Genomic DNA, 17,239 nt, shown 5'->3' with positions numbered 1-17,239 from the left:
GAGCGTGGAGTGAACTGCCTCTGGCCAGAGCAAATACGGTATACATACAGCTACAGAACATTCCAGTCCAATGATTCTTGACATTTGTGGATACTTCTAGAATGTTCTCGAACCAAATACAGAAATTAAAATTTCACAGCTCAGGTAAGTTTTGAACTCACAACCCTCTATGCAACAGTCTAGTATCGTAACCATTACACTACAGTGACTGTGCTATTCAGCTTCTTCTGTGACAGTATTACGAATCAAATAAAACATCATCTAGTCTTCATTGGTTGTCCTTTGCTATGCTGTTATGATGCCTAAGGCATATCAGAGTAAACTGCCTATTATATTAATTTACAATTGAATGCAGGTCACCTTTTGAGGTAAGGCACTTGTTTTTATATAAATGAAAATATGTGGCATCATAATATAAGAATTCATTCTGTTTTACAGAGGGAAGTAAAACATTTTAAAAGGAACAGAAATGACTGCACTTTAAAGTGAAATAAATATACACTGATTAGCCAGAATATTATGATCATCTACCTAATAGCTGACACTTCCACCTTCACACAGATAACAGCAGCGACGCATCATGGCATGGAAGCAATGTGGCCTTGGTAGGACACTGGAGGTATTTGGCAGTACATCTGCACACACAAGTCACCTAATTCCTGTAAATTCCAGGGAGGGTGCGATGAGCTCTGATGCCATGTTCAATCACATCCCAGATGTGTTCAATTGTGTGTGTGTGTGTGTGTGTGTGTGTGTGTGTGTGTGTGTGTGTGTGTGTGTGTGTGTGTGTGTGTGTGTATATTGTTGACAAAGGCCATCGGCCAAAAGCTTTAAGTGTGACAATCTTTTTGTTGTGCCTATTTGCGACTCAGCATCTCCACTATATGATGAGTAGCAACTTTCTACCTCATAATTGTGTTACGGGGAGTTTATAATTAGTTATACAAAAATACCTCTAATTGTGAGGAAGGTAAATAGCTTACAGAAATGTTTGATACAGTGCTGAATGCAGTATATCTTCAACATCTATTTACAAATGTCCAATGTGGCTACCTTTTGTAACATGACAAATGTCTCATCTGTAATTGATTTCCTACCAAATCCTACAAAGCAAGTTTTGATATATGGTGGTAATTGCTTGTATTATCCATTGTCGCAGCTCATTTAATGTTTCCCAGAAGTGAAGGGGCAAACACTCTGTCTTTAATGTAACCTCATACACAAAAGTCAGCTGGGGTTAAATCAGGTGATCATGGTGGCCAAGATATTGTTCTACCATGTCCATTCCAACTTTGCACATTCCTTTGGAGATGCACAGCAACTTCATGATAGTAATGCAGTGGTACACCATCTTGCTGGAAAATCATTTCTGGTCCCAGATCCTATTGTAACTGAGGCATTAGATAATGTTCAAACTTGATCAGGTATGATGTTCCAGATACAGTTGACTCAGCAAAAAAGAAAGGCCCATAAATCTTGTTACAACTAACAGGACAAGAAACATTTACCTTAGGCGAGTTCCGTACATGTTCAGTTACATGACTTGGTTCCTGCTAACTCCTATCCGAACATTATGCCAATTCACTTTACCACAGTTGTGGAAGGTGACTTCACCACTGAACACAATTTTATTAAGGAAATCATCTTCAGTCTCCATTTTGTTAAACATTTCTGCACAAAACTCAGCTTGTTTTCCTTTGTCACTTTCTCTTAAAGCTTGCAACAATTCCCGTTCATAGAGTATGAATGACAAACGTTTCCATAATATCTTCCACACTGTGACACTAGGCATATTCAATTCTAAGCTGGTGCATCTCACTGATTTACTCGCACTACGAATGTAAGACTGCCAGACTTGATCAATTGCTGCATCAGAGACTTCTGGCCCACACTAACCCTGTGTCCTATGTGATATACAGCTAGTTTTGGTGAAATGATTGTACCAATTGATAACAATTTGTCTCAGATGCTGGTTTGCAATATTTAGTCCTGAATTATTTCTGAAGAGTAGTGGCAGATTTGGATACATGAAACCATAAACAACATTGCAGGCACTCTACACCATTATATGACTCCATGATGACTGCTGGAATAACTCATTCATGCTTGCCACACAGTGGGAAATGTCAAGAACCAACAGTGTTAATTTGGAATAAAACTTGAAGATATATTGCATTCAGGGCTGTATCAAACATTTCTGTAAGTTATCTACCCTTTTCACAATTACAGATTACTTTTGTATAATTAATTTATGAACACCATGTACTTACAAGTTGTATAAAATGACAAACAAAATGGAAAAAATAATTAAAAACACAAAAACAATACCCCTTATATTCCATAACACTTTAGCTCTCTTTGGTACTGAATAACTACTTAAAGATTTTTACTATTGCTATAATAATAATAATTACTATTATTATTGTTATTGTTTTTGTTATTGGATGTGTATTAATCCACAATCTTGACTGGTTTCTGATTCTGGAGGATTGAGAGAAGTTCAATTTTCACTGACCACTACAGAATGGCTTAACACAAAGGCAGGAACCTTTTTGCTCAAGATATCCAAAATTCACTTAATGCAGTGACAACTAACTCAGTTACTATGACACTTATGCTAAAAGGGTAGGGCAGAGATGCATTTCTCTAGTGTAAATACCTGAGGTGACTTCGCCAATGGAGATGTGGAATATGTCATAAAATACTATCTTTGACACTAATAACATCTCTGTCCTTCTGCAAGGTGGGAGGGCAGATGTACTCTCTCTGGAGTTAGTCTGTTACTGACTTCCATTTTATGCAAATGTGTTTTCATTGCATTTGTAATATTAATAAACCGTGTATGAATGTATCCTGTGTTGTTAGAGTTTCGTTCAGTACACTTACTGCACAGAATACCTACAGACCAATGTGGATTAACTGAAGAGAGAAAAAAAGATTCAGGGAAGAGCTGCATGATTCATCACAGATTTATTCAGAAATCACAGAAAGGTTCAACAATTTGCAGTGGAGGCTGCTACAGGAAAGTTGTTGAACATCAAATACAGTTTTACTCCTTATTCTGAGAGCATTCCAAAACTGGTCAAGAAACCCATTGCTTCCTCTGATACACATCTTATGTAAAGTCCGTACAGCACAATAAGACTATCTGAAGCTTGACAGAAGGTATACTGATAGTTGTTTTTCATGCACAATTTCTATATCTAGAGCTGTAGTCTACAATATCAGGAAAAGGATAGACTGGTACTCACTATAAAGATGACATGTTGTGTTGCAGACAGGCACAATGAAAAAAACCATTACACATTATGGCTTTCAGCCAAAGCCCCGCCCCCTCCCCCCCCCTCCCCACACAAACACACATTCACACAAGCAAGCACACCTCATGTACACATGACTGTTACCAGTGGCAGATTCAACCAGAAAGCAACTGTCAGTGAATAGCAATCTGGAATGGGGTGGGAAAGGGGGAGGGATAGCAGGGTACAGGTGGAGGTAGAGAAGAGCACTGTCTGGTGTGGCGTGCAGGGGCTAGAGATTGCCAATTGCAGTGTCGGAAGGTGCGGTGTGAGGAAAAAAGGAGTGGAAAAGGAGAGGTGTGAAAATGAAGTCGAGCAGGGAAGGGGAAATGACAAGTGAGCAAGTGAGTACATTAGTTGAGGGCAGCACACAAAGGGAAAAAATGATAAAATGAGGGGGCAGAAACTGCTAGGTGGAGGATGTGGGGCTAGTAGGTTGCCTTAGGTTGAGGCCTGGATGATTGCAGGAGTGGAGAATGTGTTATAAGGGTAACTCCCATCTGTGCAGTTTGGGAAGGCTGGTGATGGGGAGGGGGGGGGGGGGGGGGAGGATCCAGATGGCCCAAGTTGTGAAGCAGTCATTGAAGTCAAACATGTTATGCTCAGCTCCATGTTGTGCCACAGTGATCTATTTTGCTCTTGGCTACTAGAGTGCGAATTTGTCACCAATACTTCCCTGTATTGGAACAACTGAATCATATCGGCTTTGATTATCTATCATCACACTCTGAAATAAGGGACATCCCCAAGATCATTCCTATCCCTCCTAAAGTGGTACTCTGCCATCCACCCAACCTCCACAACACTCTGGTCCACGTGACAGTTGCATTCCTGTCAGAGCTGCTGACGGTAGTGGTCGTGTGTGCATGAGGTGTGCTTTTTGTGCTTTTGTGTGTGTGTTTTCTTTTCTGAGGAAGGCTTTGGCCAAAAGCTATGATGGGTAACAGTCTTTCCATTGTACCTGCATGCAACTCAACATGTCATCTTCACAGTGATTAGCAATCTATCCTTTTCCTAATATTGTTGATATTCCAACCTGGAATTTCCATTGTTTTGTATCTGTAATCTGCAAGCTATCTTACAGTGCATAGTGAGCATACTTTGTGTAATACTTTTGAGTATTCCCTTTCTCTTCCAACCAAAACTGATGCACAGGGGGGGACAACTGTTTGCACACTTCCGCATGAACTTAAATTCCTATAACTTTACTGCTGTGAGATATATGTAGTAGGATAGGACATACTGTTCAACTCCTCTTGGCATGTACACATAATTCTAGCAGTAGACCACACTGTGATGTACAATGCCTCTTTTGTATCTCCATGATATGTTGAAGTTAGTTAATAGACTCAAGGTTAAATACACTGCTCTTCTTTAGATTTTATCTATTTCCTCTACTAATTACACTGGCCACCAAAATTTGGGTAATTGATTTATTTTAAATTGCAGCTGATTCTAATGCTTTCTCATGTTTAATGTACAGTTATTGATGACATTCAGAAAATACCTCTGTCTATATTGTGCTGACTGACTTTTAATTACTGTACCTAAAAAGGAAAAGTAAGTCTCAAAATTTTCCCTGACTTCACAGGCCCTTGTATTTCCCTTGGTACATCTCCTCAAAGTTTATTGTGATAATGCTCTCCTGTGAATGAGTACAGCTGATCTCTGTGTAACATCTAGTAACAATAAGAAAAACATTTGCAAAACTCAGGGTAAACAAGTTTTGCTTCTAGTAATGCTGAAAATTTTATGCAAACATATTTAATAAAATTAATATATTTTGACACAGTGTTTGCAAATTGTTTCATTAATCTCAGCTTGGTGTAAAATGGATGCAGGAGTGCTTACTTTGGGCCAACCAAACTATAGTGAAGTGTATTTTTACTTTGAGCGCTGATGACCTCGATGTTGAGCGCCCATAAACCACTCCCCCCCCCCCCCCTATTTTTACTTTGAGGTTCAGAGATCTATCTGGAAGACCTTCATTTTCAACCTATTGTCTGCCTCAGTCGGCCAACCAAATTATAGTGAAGTGTATTTCTACTTTGAGGTTCAGAGATCTATCTGGAAGACATTCATTTTCAACCCATTGTCTGCCTCAGTCATGGCTGACATGTTCAAATAAAAAGTTGAAATATTTTATGTAACCTCACTGTTACCCAAGAAGCATGGTAATAACTTTAAAATCATGTCATATGACCTGTCTATGAACACTATATTTTATTATTGTTAGAACAAAAATTGGGTTTTTATAGTATTCCTTCAGCTTTATTGATTACCCTACAGGTACTGATGCATACTTGTTGCTATTATGGAGAAGCACTGTTCTCAGTTTCCATGTAACTCACATTATGTTCCTACAAACCATGGAGCTTACCATAGTAGGGTGGCTTGTATGTCTCAACAGTACAGATAGCTATGTTGTAAGTCAAACTGTATCAGAGGGGTATCTGCAGAGAGACCAGACTAACTTATGGTTCCTGAAGAAGGCAGCAGTCTTTTCAATAGTAGCAGAGGCAGCAGTCTCGATGACTGATTTCATATTATAACATTAGTCAACATGGCCTTGCTGTACTGCAACTGTGAATGGCTGAAAATAAGGGGTTATATTTTTAGATGACATACAGATCTTCTCAATGGTCAACAACGATGATATCCTGGTAGGCTATTGGGTAAATATTTCAGACATAGAATAGCCCCCCTTCAGATGTCAAGTCGGAAACATGGCAGTGATGGCAGGTGGTACAAGTAAGTCAGTGATAGACAAAAGGGAGGGGAGTAGCCCCCTTGGGTCTCTGGTCCTGGCGGAGAGAGAGAGAGGGGGGGGGGGGGGGGCCTCCAGATTTTGAGGATCTCAATATATCACTTTTAATCAAATCCCAAACAATGCCAAAATATGTACAGTAATCTTCAGCAGCTTGAACTAGCGTGCATATTGAGCCGAGCTGGTAGTTATGTGTGTATGAGGTGTGCTTGCTTGTGTGAATGAATGGTATATATTTTTCTTTCTTTTTCTGACCAAGGCTGTGGCCAAAATCTTATGTATAAGTGTCCTTTAATTGTGCCTGTCTGCAACTTAATGTGTCATCTTTATATTGTAAGTAGTGACCTATCTTTTCCTATATTGTTGATATTTGACCTTATAGTTTCCATTGTTTGAAAACACAAACACATTCACACAAGCACGTACACCTCATGCACTCATGAATGGCACTCTGGATTGGGGTGGGGAAATTGGAGAGATAGCAGCGTATGGGTGGGAGAAGGGAAGAGTGCTGTCTGGAGGAACGTGCAGGGTCTAGAGACTTCCAGATGCAGCATCAGCAGGTGGGGCATGGGGGGAAAAATAGGGAGTGGAAAGCAGAGGAGCAGAAAAGCAGAGGTGCAGGGAAGGGGAAGGACAGTCAGGTATAATGGCAGAGGGCAGCACAAAAAGGGGGTGAGGGAATGTGAAAAGGGAGGTGGTGATAAGATGAGGAGTTGGAAACTGTTGGGTGGGAGGTGTGGGGACAATAGGTTACTATAGGTTGAGGCAAGGATGATTGTGGGAGCTGAAAATGTGTTGCAAGGATAACTTCCATCTGTGCAGTTTCGAAAAGCTGGTAACGGAGGGGAGGATCCAGATGGCCCAGGGTGTGAAGCAGCCATCGAAATCCAGAATGTGATGTTCAACTGAATGTTGTGCCAAAGAGTGGTCTACTTTACTCTTGGCCACAGTTTGGCCACAGTTTGGCACAGTTTGGACAGCTCACTGGTAGTCATACAAATATAAAAAGCTGTGCAATGGTTGCAGCAGAGCTGTGGGCAATGAGTATGAAAACAGAAATGCAGTGAGCAGCAGTGAACAGCATAATAAGCAAATTGTCATAGCCAAGATTATTATGCCATAGGTAAATCATGTGACAGACTGTAGTTCACTGGTTGAATACTAGGAAGGGCAATCAGTCTACAAAGGAGATTGCATACAAAAGACTTGTGTGATTCATCCTAGAATATTGCTGAAGTGTGTGGGACCGATATCAGATAGGACCAATACGGGATATTGAATGTATACAAAGGAGGGCAGCATGAATTATCACAGGTTGGTCTGACCCATAGAAGAGTGGCATGGAGGTGCTGAAAGAACTGAACTGTCAGATGCTTGAACATAGACACAAGCTATCTATTGGAAACCCCCTTAGAAAGTGTTTAGAACTGGCATTAAGTGATGAATCTAGGAAATACACACTAAAACCCCTTATATATTGCTTCCATAGGAATTTTGATAGACACAAAGCCCATGCCTACTACAGTAGTACAAGTTTATATGCCAACTAGCTCTGCAGATGATGAAGAAATTGATGAAATGTATGGCGAGATAAAAGAAATTATTCAGGTAGTGAAGGGAGACGAAAATTTAATAGTCATGGGTGACTGGAATTCGTCAGTAGGAAAAGGGAGAGAAGGAAACATAGTAGGTGAATACGGATTGGGGGGAAGAAATGAAAGAGGAAGCCGCCTTGTAGAATTTTGCACAGAGCATAATTTAATCATAGCTAACACTTGGTTCAAGAATCATAAAAGAAGGTTGTATACCTGGAAGAATCCTGGAGATACTAAAAGGTATCAGATAGATTATATAATGGTAAGACAGAGATTTAGGAACCAGGTTTTAAATTGTAAGACATTTCCAGGGGCGGATGTGGATTCTGACCACAATCTATTGGTTATGAACTGCAGATTGAAACTGAAGAAACTGCAAAAAGGTGGGAATTTAAGGAGATGGGACCAGGATAAACTGAAAGAACCAGAGGTTGTAGAGAGTTTCAGGGAGAGCATAAGGGAACAATTGACAGGAATGGGGGAAAGAAATACAGTAGAAGAAGAATGGGTAGCTCTGAGGGATAAAGTAGTGAAGGCTGCAGAGGATCAAGTAGGTAAAAAGACGAGGGCTAATAGAAACCCTTGGGTAACAGAAGAAATATTGAATTTAATTGATGAGAGGAGAAAATATAAAAATGCAGTAAATGAAGCAGGCAAAAAGGAATACAAACGTCTCAAAAATGAGATCGACAGGAAGTGCAAAATGGCTAAGCAGGGATGGCTAGAGGACAAATGTAAGGATGTAGAGGCTTGTCTCACTAGGGGTAAGATAGATACTGCCTACAGGAAAATTAAAGAGACCTTTGGAGAGAAGAGAACCACTTGTATGAATATCAAGAGCTCAGATGGCAACCCAGTTCTAAGCAAAGAAGGGAAGGCAGAAAGGTGGAAGGAGTATATAGAGGGTTTATACAAGGGCGATGTACTTGAGGACAATATTATGGAAATGGAAGAGGATGTAGATGAAGATGAAATGGGAGATAAGATACTGCGTGAAGAGTTTGACAGAGCACTGAAAGACCTGAGTCGAAACAAGGCCCCGGGAGTAGACAACATTCCATTAGAACTACTGATGGCCTTGGGAGAGCCAGTCCTGACAAAACTCTACCATCTGGTGAGCAAGATGTATGAGACAGGCGAAATACCCTCAGACTTCAAGAAGAATATAATAATTCCAATCCCAAAGAAAGCAGGTGTTGACAGATGTGAAAATTACCGAATTATCAGTTTAATAAGTCACAGCTGCAAAATACTAACGCGAATTCTTTACAGGCGAATGGAAAAACTGGTAGAAGCGGACCTCGGGGAAGATCAGTTTGGATTCCGTAGAAATGTTGGAACACGTGAGGCAATACTAACCTTACGACTTATCTTAGAAGAAAGATTAAGAAAAGGCAAACCTACGTTTCTAGCATTTGTAGACTTAGAGAAAGCTTTTGACAACGTTAACTGGAATACTCTCTTTCAAATTCTGAAGGTGGCAGGGGTAAAATACAAGGAGCGAAAGGCTATTAACAATTTGTACAGAAACCAGATGGCAGTTATAAGAGTCGAGGGCCATGAAAGGGAAGCAGTGGTTGGGAAAGGAGTGAGACAGGGTTGTAGCCTCTCCCCGATGTTATTCAATCTGTATATTGAGCAAGCAGTAAAGGAAACAAAAGAAAAATTCGGAGTAGGTATTAAAATTCATGGAGAAGAAATAAAAACTTTGAGGTTCGCCGATGACATTGTAATTCTGTCAGAGACAGCAAATGACTTGGAAGAGCAGTTGAACGGAATGGACAGTGTCTTGAAAGGAGGATATAAGATGAACATCAACAAAAGCAAAACGAGGATAATGGAATGTAGTCAAATTAAATCGGGTGATGCTGAGGGGATTAGATTAGGAAATGAGACACTTAAAGTAGTAAAGGAGTTTTGCTATTTAGGGAGTAAAATAACTGATGATGGTCGAAGTAGAGAGGATATAAAATGTAGACTGGCAATGGCAAGGAAATCGTTTCTGAAGAAGAGAAATTTGTTAACATCGAGTATAGATTTAAGTGTCAGGAAGTCGTTTCTGAAAGTATTTGTATGGAGTGTAGCCATGTATGGAAGTGAAACATGGACGATAACCAGTTTGGACAAGAAGAGAATAGAAGCTTTCGAAATGTGGTGCTACAGAAGAATGCAGAAGATAAGGTGGGTAGATCACGTAACTAATGAGGAGGTATTGAATAGGATTGGGGAGAAGAGAAGTTTGTGGCACAACTTGACTAGAAGAAGGGATCGGTTGATAGGACATGTTTTGAGGCATCAAGGGATCACAAATTTAGCATTGGAGGGCAGTGTGGAGGGTAAAAATCGTAGAGGGAGACCAAGAGATCAATACACTAAGCAGATTCAGAAGGATGTAGGTTGCGGTAGGTACTGGGAGATGAAGAAGCTTGCGCAGGATAGAGTAGCATGGAGAGCTGCATCAAACCAGTCTCAGGACTGAAGACCACAACAACAACAACAGGAATTTTGAAGACAATACTAAACATATTACAGCTTCCACAGAGATGTTTCCCAATAATTTTTCCTGTACTCCATACATGAATAGAGCAGGAAATAGCCCTAAAAACCTATATGATGGCAAGTACCCTCTGCCATGCTCTTCACAGTAGTTTGAAATGGTATACATGTAGATGTAGATACAAAGCCAACTCCCAACACAGAAGTACATCTACATATGCCTACCATCAGTGTGGACAACAAAGACACTGAAGAAATACCTGATGAGATAACAGAAATTATTCAGATTGTTAAGGAATGCAGACAGTTGTGATGGGAGACTTGAAATAAATAGTGGGAAAAGGAAGAGAAGGAAAACTGGTGAGAGAAAATGGACTGGAGAACAGGAATGAAAAGTAAGTCACTTAGTAGAATTTTAGAGAGAGCACAACTCAATCATTGCTTGTTACTTTGTTTCATAACTATGAGGGAATGCTGTATGCCTGAAAGAGACCTGGAGACATTGGAAGGTTTGAGATGTATTATATTATGGTGAAATGGAGACTTAGAAACCACATTTTAAATGTCAAAAATTTCCATAAGCAGATGTTGACTCTGACCACAATTCATTGGTTATTATCTATAGATTAAAATGCAAGAATTTGTAGAAATGTAAGAAATTAAGGGGATGAGACCTGTTTAAGGAGAAAGAAATAAAGACTGTTGAGAGTTTCAGTCTGACTGAAACAGGAGAAAGGAATATGCCAGAAGGTGAATGGGTAGATGGTACAGTAAATCAGCCAAGAAGATGATGAGTATGTCACTCGTCGAAACGTCGCTGTTTGAAGACACCGCCACCCGGCTGGAAGCCCGAGAACTCTTCGCCAGCTGTATACGCCGGGAAAGCATACACTCAGATTAGGATATGATTTACTACAAGTACAAGTGTTGACATTTGGGCAGCATAATAACTAATGAAGGCTGATGTAGAGGGAACATAAAATGCAAAGTAGGAAAAGCAAGAAAACTTATTCCAAAAAAGGTAAATTTCTTAAGACTGAATATAAATTTAAGTGATAGAAACTGTTTTGTGAATGTGTTTGAATGTGTTTGATGGAGTGCTGCTTTTTTCCAAAGTAAAACATGTACAGTAAGCAGTCCAGATAAAAGGGAATAAATGACTTTGAAATACAGTGCTATTAAAGAATGATGAACATTAGATTGGTAGATCAGCTAATGAAGAGGTACTGAATCAAATTGGAGAAAAAGAACATTATCGTGCAGGTTGACTAAAAGAAAGGGTTAATTTCTGGGACACAAACTGAGACATCAAGGAGTCCTCAGTTTGGTACTGGAGAGAGACAGAGAGGGTTGGGGGGAGAGGGTTAAAGTAGTAGAGCAAGGCCAGCGCTTGACCATAGTATACAGATTCAAATGAATGTATGTTGCGGTAGTTATGCAGAGATTAATAGGCTTGCACAAGGTAGGTTAGTCTGGAGAGTTTTGTCAAATCAGTTTTTGGACTGAAGACAACAACAACAACATGTTATGATGTATGTTAAATACCTCTGACAATTCCGAATTGTTGTTACAGTTCAGTGGAAGAGATTCTGTGGAAATATATAGGATGAACTCTTTTTTTTTCCCTTCTGCAGCATGGAAAAGATGTTCCGGAGGCCAATACTTCATTTTTTTTGTAATCTGGGGCCAAACAGTTCTGATGAATCTGTATGAAGGACAAAATCTCTCACTACAGGAGTTGATTCAGATGGTGTAAAAGACTTCATCAGGCTCTGAGCCACTGTTTTCAGAAATTCCAAGAGAATCTAGTGTCTCCAAGGGTGAAGGTATATGTGTAAATGATTGAAGAGATACAAGGAGAATGGCTGATGGCAAATTTGAAAAAAAAATTGCCTCCTTCTTTTCAATGCTTCTTTTTGAGGTTGAAACCACACACCTTTCTTAAAGTAAAAGTAAATTGTGGTTATGAGATTCTCTCTTAACCACTGATTTCCCAAAGCAGAATGATGCTCTTATAACAATATCACTGTCAGAACTCATGCACTGAAATGGAACTTTTTGGTGTCTTGCAAAGATTTTTGTCAACAAACTTTTAAGTACTCATGTTCCTCATGCTCTAACTCATTGTAATGGTTACAACTAGCATAATCTTCAGCAATGTCAGTAATATTTCTTGATTATGAAGCTATCACAAATGTAACAAAAAAGACAAGTGAATTAAAGGAATCTCGTGAAGTCATACTTGCATACACAAACAAATAACCAATGCTTGTTTTGTGACAGTACACACTGGTATGCTGTACCAGTACCTCTGATGAAAAAAAATCTGAACCACAGATTTTCAGATGTCATACGATAGAACTTTTGCTGTGGTTGAAGTGGTGTAAAACAAATGTTGTAGTCATGCATTTAAAATGCTCAGAAAAGCATTAAAATAAACTATTAAGAAGTCTAAATTTCAAAAACACCCCCTGGGAGGTCATAGTACTGGAACACCATTTATTACAAATCAAGGACATGTGGACACCTGCCATGACTTAACCAAAATGCAAAATACCAAAAGTTCTTTTCTTGAATAAATCATTACAAGTGACAAGACTTGGTATTATCAGTAAGAACCTACCTCAAATGACAAAGTGCTGAAATTCACATGAAGGGTCAACACTCTTACAATGTAATTGACATTCAAGCCAGTGCCATTCACAGCACCCCAAAGAAGGAGTCTCTGACTCTTTCACATGGTTATCTGAACCTTATGTGTGTTGTACTCAAGTGGAGGGAGACTATGGAGGACAGCTGAAGCTTTAAAGCACCATCCTCATGTTTATCTATTTTTTTATTAATCCAATCTCAAAACTTTTTGGACTAAAGGGGTAGATTTAACAAGAAATTATGAGAAGTGACCTACTCACATTGATAAGTATGGCAATTACCTCTACATTAATTTCTGTGTGTATAAAAAAACTCCTCCGAAACAGGCAATGAAGGCCCAGTGATACTGACCAACCACTGTGTCATACTCAGCTCATAGGCGTCACTGGATACAGATACGGAAGGGCGTGTGGTCAGCACACTGCTCTCCCAGCTGTATGTCAGTTTCCAAGACCAGAAATTTCTATATGTATATCCGTAAAAAAAACAGTGCTCTGTCCTCTATGCTATTCATCTACTATTTTTATCTAGTTTTTCAAACAATCATTTATATAAATTTATACAGACCACTATCAGTTTTATGTATTATAAAGAAGTCAACATCTATCAAACATAAATATTAGAGTTACATGGAATTCAGATTTGCGAGTCCAAATATTCTTATAAATTGTAGGAGGAGTGGGTAGTGAAATATTCCTTTACCATTTTTTTTAATGTTTGGAGATTTTCAATTTATTGCCTGAGGTCAATGGCAACATGTTATAATCTTTTCACCAGAGTATAAAACTCCATCCTCAACCTTAGAAAGGGATTAATAGTCTGTATGGAAATTGTTATTGTGATTTGCAGAGTTCACCTTAAATTCAGTCTTGTTATTAGTCACAAATATCATCAGGGAGGAAATGTTTGAAATGTTTGGCAGCTAAGCATAAGAATCCCTGGTTTCCTGAAGAGGCTTCTGCAAGATGCATGGCTAACAACTTCACATAATATCCCTAATGCAAGCTTCTGTAGAATAAATCCATTATTTTCTTATTGGCCCAGTAGATTATGCCATAGGACCATATTGGATGAAAGTATGCAAAGTGTGATGGAAATCTTGCCTGTGAGTCAACACAATGAGAAAGATTCTAAGTGTGAAGCAGGTGGAATTGAGGTGATTGCTTATTCACATACTACTGCTAACTCAGTTGTTTATTCTTCTGGATGCCCAGGAACTTCACACATGGAGCCTCATTCAATGTATGTCCCTTGATCTCTTCTTCTGGTAGCTGAATGTCACTTTGGTTGGTTCAGAGTTGCATAATATGAGGTTCTGTAGGAATATGTGTTAAGCTGTTGACTGTGAACTAGTCTTAAGCCTGTTCCATCATTCCCCTGGCTGTGTCTGGTAAGAGATGAGAGAGAGAGAGAGAGAGAGAGAGAGAGATAGAGAGAGAGAGAGAGTAGCAAACTGTGACCCTCAACCCCCTCCCCCCTTCCCGCCTTCAAAAGGCCCGGATAACTGTGTGATGACAAAAATCATACAAATGCAAACACACAATGGAAATACAAGTTTTGTATTCATATAACATTAAACAGTGAGATGGTATTTTGGCCACCACAGATGCTTTCTGATGACCTTCACACCATGCTGTTTAGAGCCTACCTTTTGCCAAAAACACTGCACAGCAATGGATGTAGATGCTCTAAATGTAGAACAAGACTGCTTTTGTCAACACTATGACTTCCCATTTCCCTCCTAAAGCAGGTCAATATCCTTTCCTGAAACTCGGATTAAAGAGTGAAGAATGTAAATACTGCTGCTTGTCTTCATAATCCACAGTTGCTCAAGATGTCAATAGAAAGGTTTATAAGCATTCTGTTGCATTATAATTGGCATTAGTATTTTACTCATACTTTAGTGTTTTCCTGGAACTATATTTCAGTAAGACAGTGACAATACTGACAATATCCATGTCATCTTCATAATTCGAATTTTAACTGGAAAAAAATTTGAGCTACCATTTTGCACAATTTGCTCTGACTGACATAAATAGGGTTATGTTTGTATGGTAACTTGCCAGTCAGTGTCTCTTGTTGATGCGTACCAATCAAATGTTGATTTGTATCAAAGCAGCCTACTAAGCTATATCGTGAAAGCACATCAACTGGCTCTATTCTTCTATGCTCTCATTGGCCACATTGTAGCTTGAAAAAAACTTAAGTTCATACTGTGATTTATCTGTAGTGACCTGAATCTTTAAACATTAGCAGTCACCAATTTCATTTGTCTGCTGTTTATACATTTATAATGTTACACCAATTATTTTGTTCAAAAGTGTGTTAATTGTTCTTATTTTAATACTCACTTTTACACTATTACTATATGGTTTATTTCCATACTTACGCTTTCTCCAGCTAACAGACAGTCACAAAGAGGGTTCTTCATGTTTTCAGCAAGGAAAATTTGCAGAAGCTACTTTACATATTGATACAAGCATAGGTGCATAGTAACAGCTTCATGTATGAGCATCGATATGAAAAATAGTAAAATTACTGAGCACTATTTCACTGTCACACTTCCAGTAAGCAGTCCTGTTAGTAGGGTATCATACCAGTACTCACCCAGATAACAATCTTATATCAAGGTCATTTCCTGAAGTGATTGGGTTTGTCATCCTCAAGGCCATGGAAAAACCACCTCCCCCCCCCCCCCCCCCCCCCACCCCCCTATGGGATTCAGAATAGGACAATGAGACTGGGAAAATGTATTTAGAGATTCCAAAAATTTTTGCAGGTCAACCTCACCATGAGTCCATATAGCAAAGATGTTATCAGTGTATCTATACCAGACTAGGCACTGAAGGCTTATGGATCCCAGGAAAGCCCCTTCCAAGTGACTCATAAAAAGATGGCCATAGGCTGGAACCATCCTGGTACCCATGGCCGTGCCCTTGATCTGTTTATATGTTGGCTGATTATTTGATTATTTTGTTTATTTTTGTTGCTGCATATGGGTAAGTATTTGTCCATCATTCATTAACAACAACAATAATAATAATAATTTATTAATATATTCATTTATACTTATAATTTTTCCAACAGTCCAACAGACCCCTAATGCAGCACAAGTTGAAATGGTGGACCAGGACATGTAGTGTTTGAGTTTCTGTTGTCTGTGACACATCAGCAGCAGCCGACAGTGGATCTACCAGCTTTATTAAGTCTACTGTTTGAGTATTATGCGTCACCACAACAGCAGCAGATACTTGAATTATGCGATCAGGAAATGCAATCAGCAGTTGCGCCCCATGAGCAACAACACAATGACAGGTTCTCTGATAGACAGCTACTGTTCACAGATTTTGAATTCCCATAATCACAATCATCAGCACCATGTATCAGACCATTATCAAAGTGATCTTATTATCTATAATGCAAAATCTATGTGTGAATAATAGTAAATGTTTGGCTGTATGTTTGTCCTCAGACCATGAGTTCAACATTATGGTAATGCCTGAAGATCCTCAGTGTAGTGGTATGATGTAACACTTTTGCACTGCAAATGACATGTATTATGTCAGAATTTTGCAGGTAATCTACGATGTTCAATAGTCATAAGTCACATGTGTTACAAGATTATGACACAGTATCTGCTGAGAGGCACCCAAGAACAGTTGAAATATATAACAATGGGAATGCCGAGGAGTGCACTCACTTTCAGGAACCAAAATTCAGAGATATGAGTACACTAACTCAACCATCCAGTGTGCTGTGATTGAACATTGTGAGTGGTGCAAGTCTTTATATAGATATTTATGAAATGTGTGGTGCGCGCTTACAGAGCTTACCCACAAGAACACAATTTTACAAAGAATTTTGATGAGTGTTGTGCTTTTTTAAGCAAATTGTACAATACATCAATGTCACTATCTGACGTTGTTTAGGAATTATGTGCATATTTGTGTGTGTGTGTGTGTGTGTGTGTGTGTGTGTGTGTGTGTGTGTGTGTGTTTTTGCCAGGACATGGATGTTAATTGTTGGCATATGAACAAACTGTTTATTAAGTGTTACTGATGGACAAAGTGTTCAGAGCACTACAAATGGACAGGGGTACAGCTGCGACATTGCTCAACTCACAAACGTATGTGGAAGTGTGATCTCTGGTATTGTCTCCATCACTTGATGTTTGGTGAGCTACAGTAAGCAGTATATCCCAATATTGTGACAATTTATGGCTCCCACTGTGTGTACATCTGTGGTTCATTCCTTGATTTTTATGGTAGTGGATGATGCTGGTGCTGACAATTTGTTTGGTCTGGTGCTTTCAGTGCTTTTGGTTTATCCATTGTGGATGAGGAGCATCTCATTTCTGATCAGGTCCCTTACCAGCATAATTGATTGTCCATTCATAAAGTATAATGCAGGTGTTTACATACAGCTGT

Source organism: Schistocerca americana, chromosome 6 (genome assembly GCF_021461395.2).
Source record: "Schistocerca americana isolate TAMUIC-IGC-003095 chromosome 6, iqSchAmer2.1, whole genome shotgun sequence".
Classification (NCBI taxonomy): domain Eukaryota; kingdom Metazoa; phylum Arthropoda; class Insecta; order Orthoptera; family Acrididae; genus Schistocerca; species Schistocerca americana.
Note: the sequence above shows the minus strand (reverse complement) of the source record.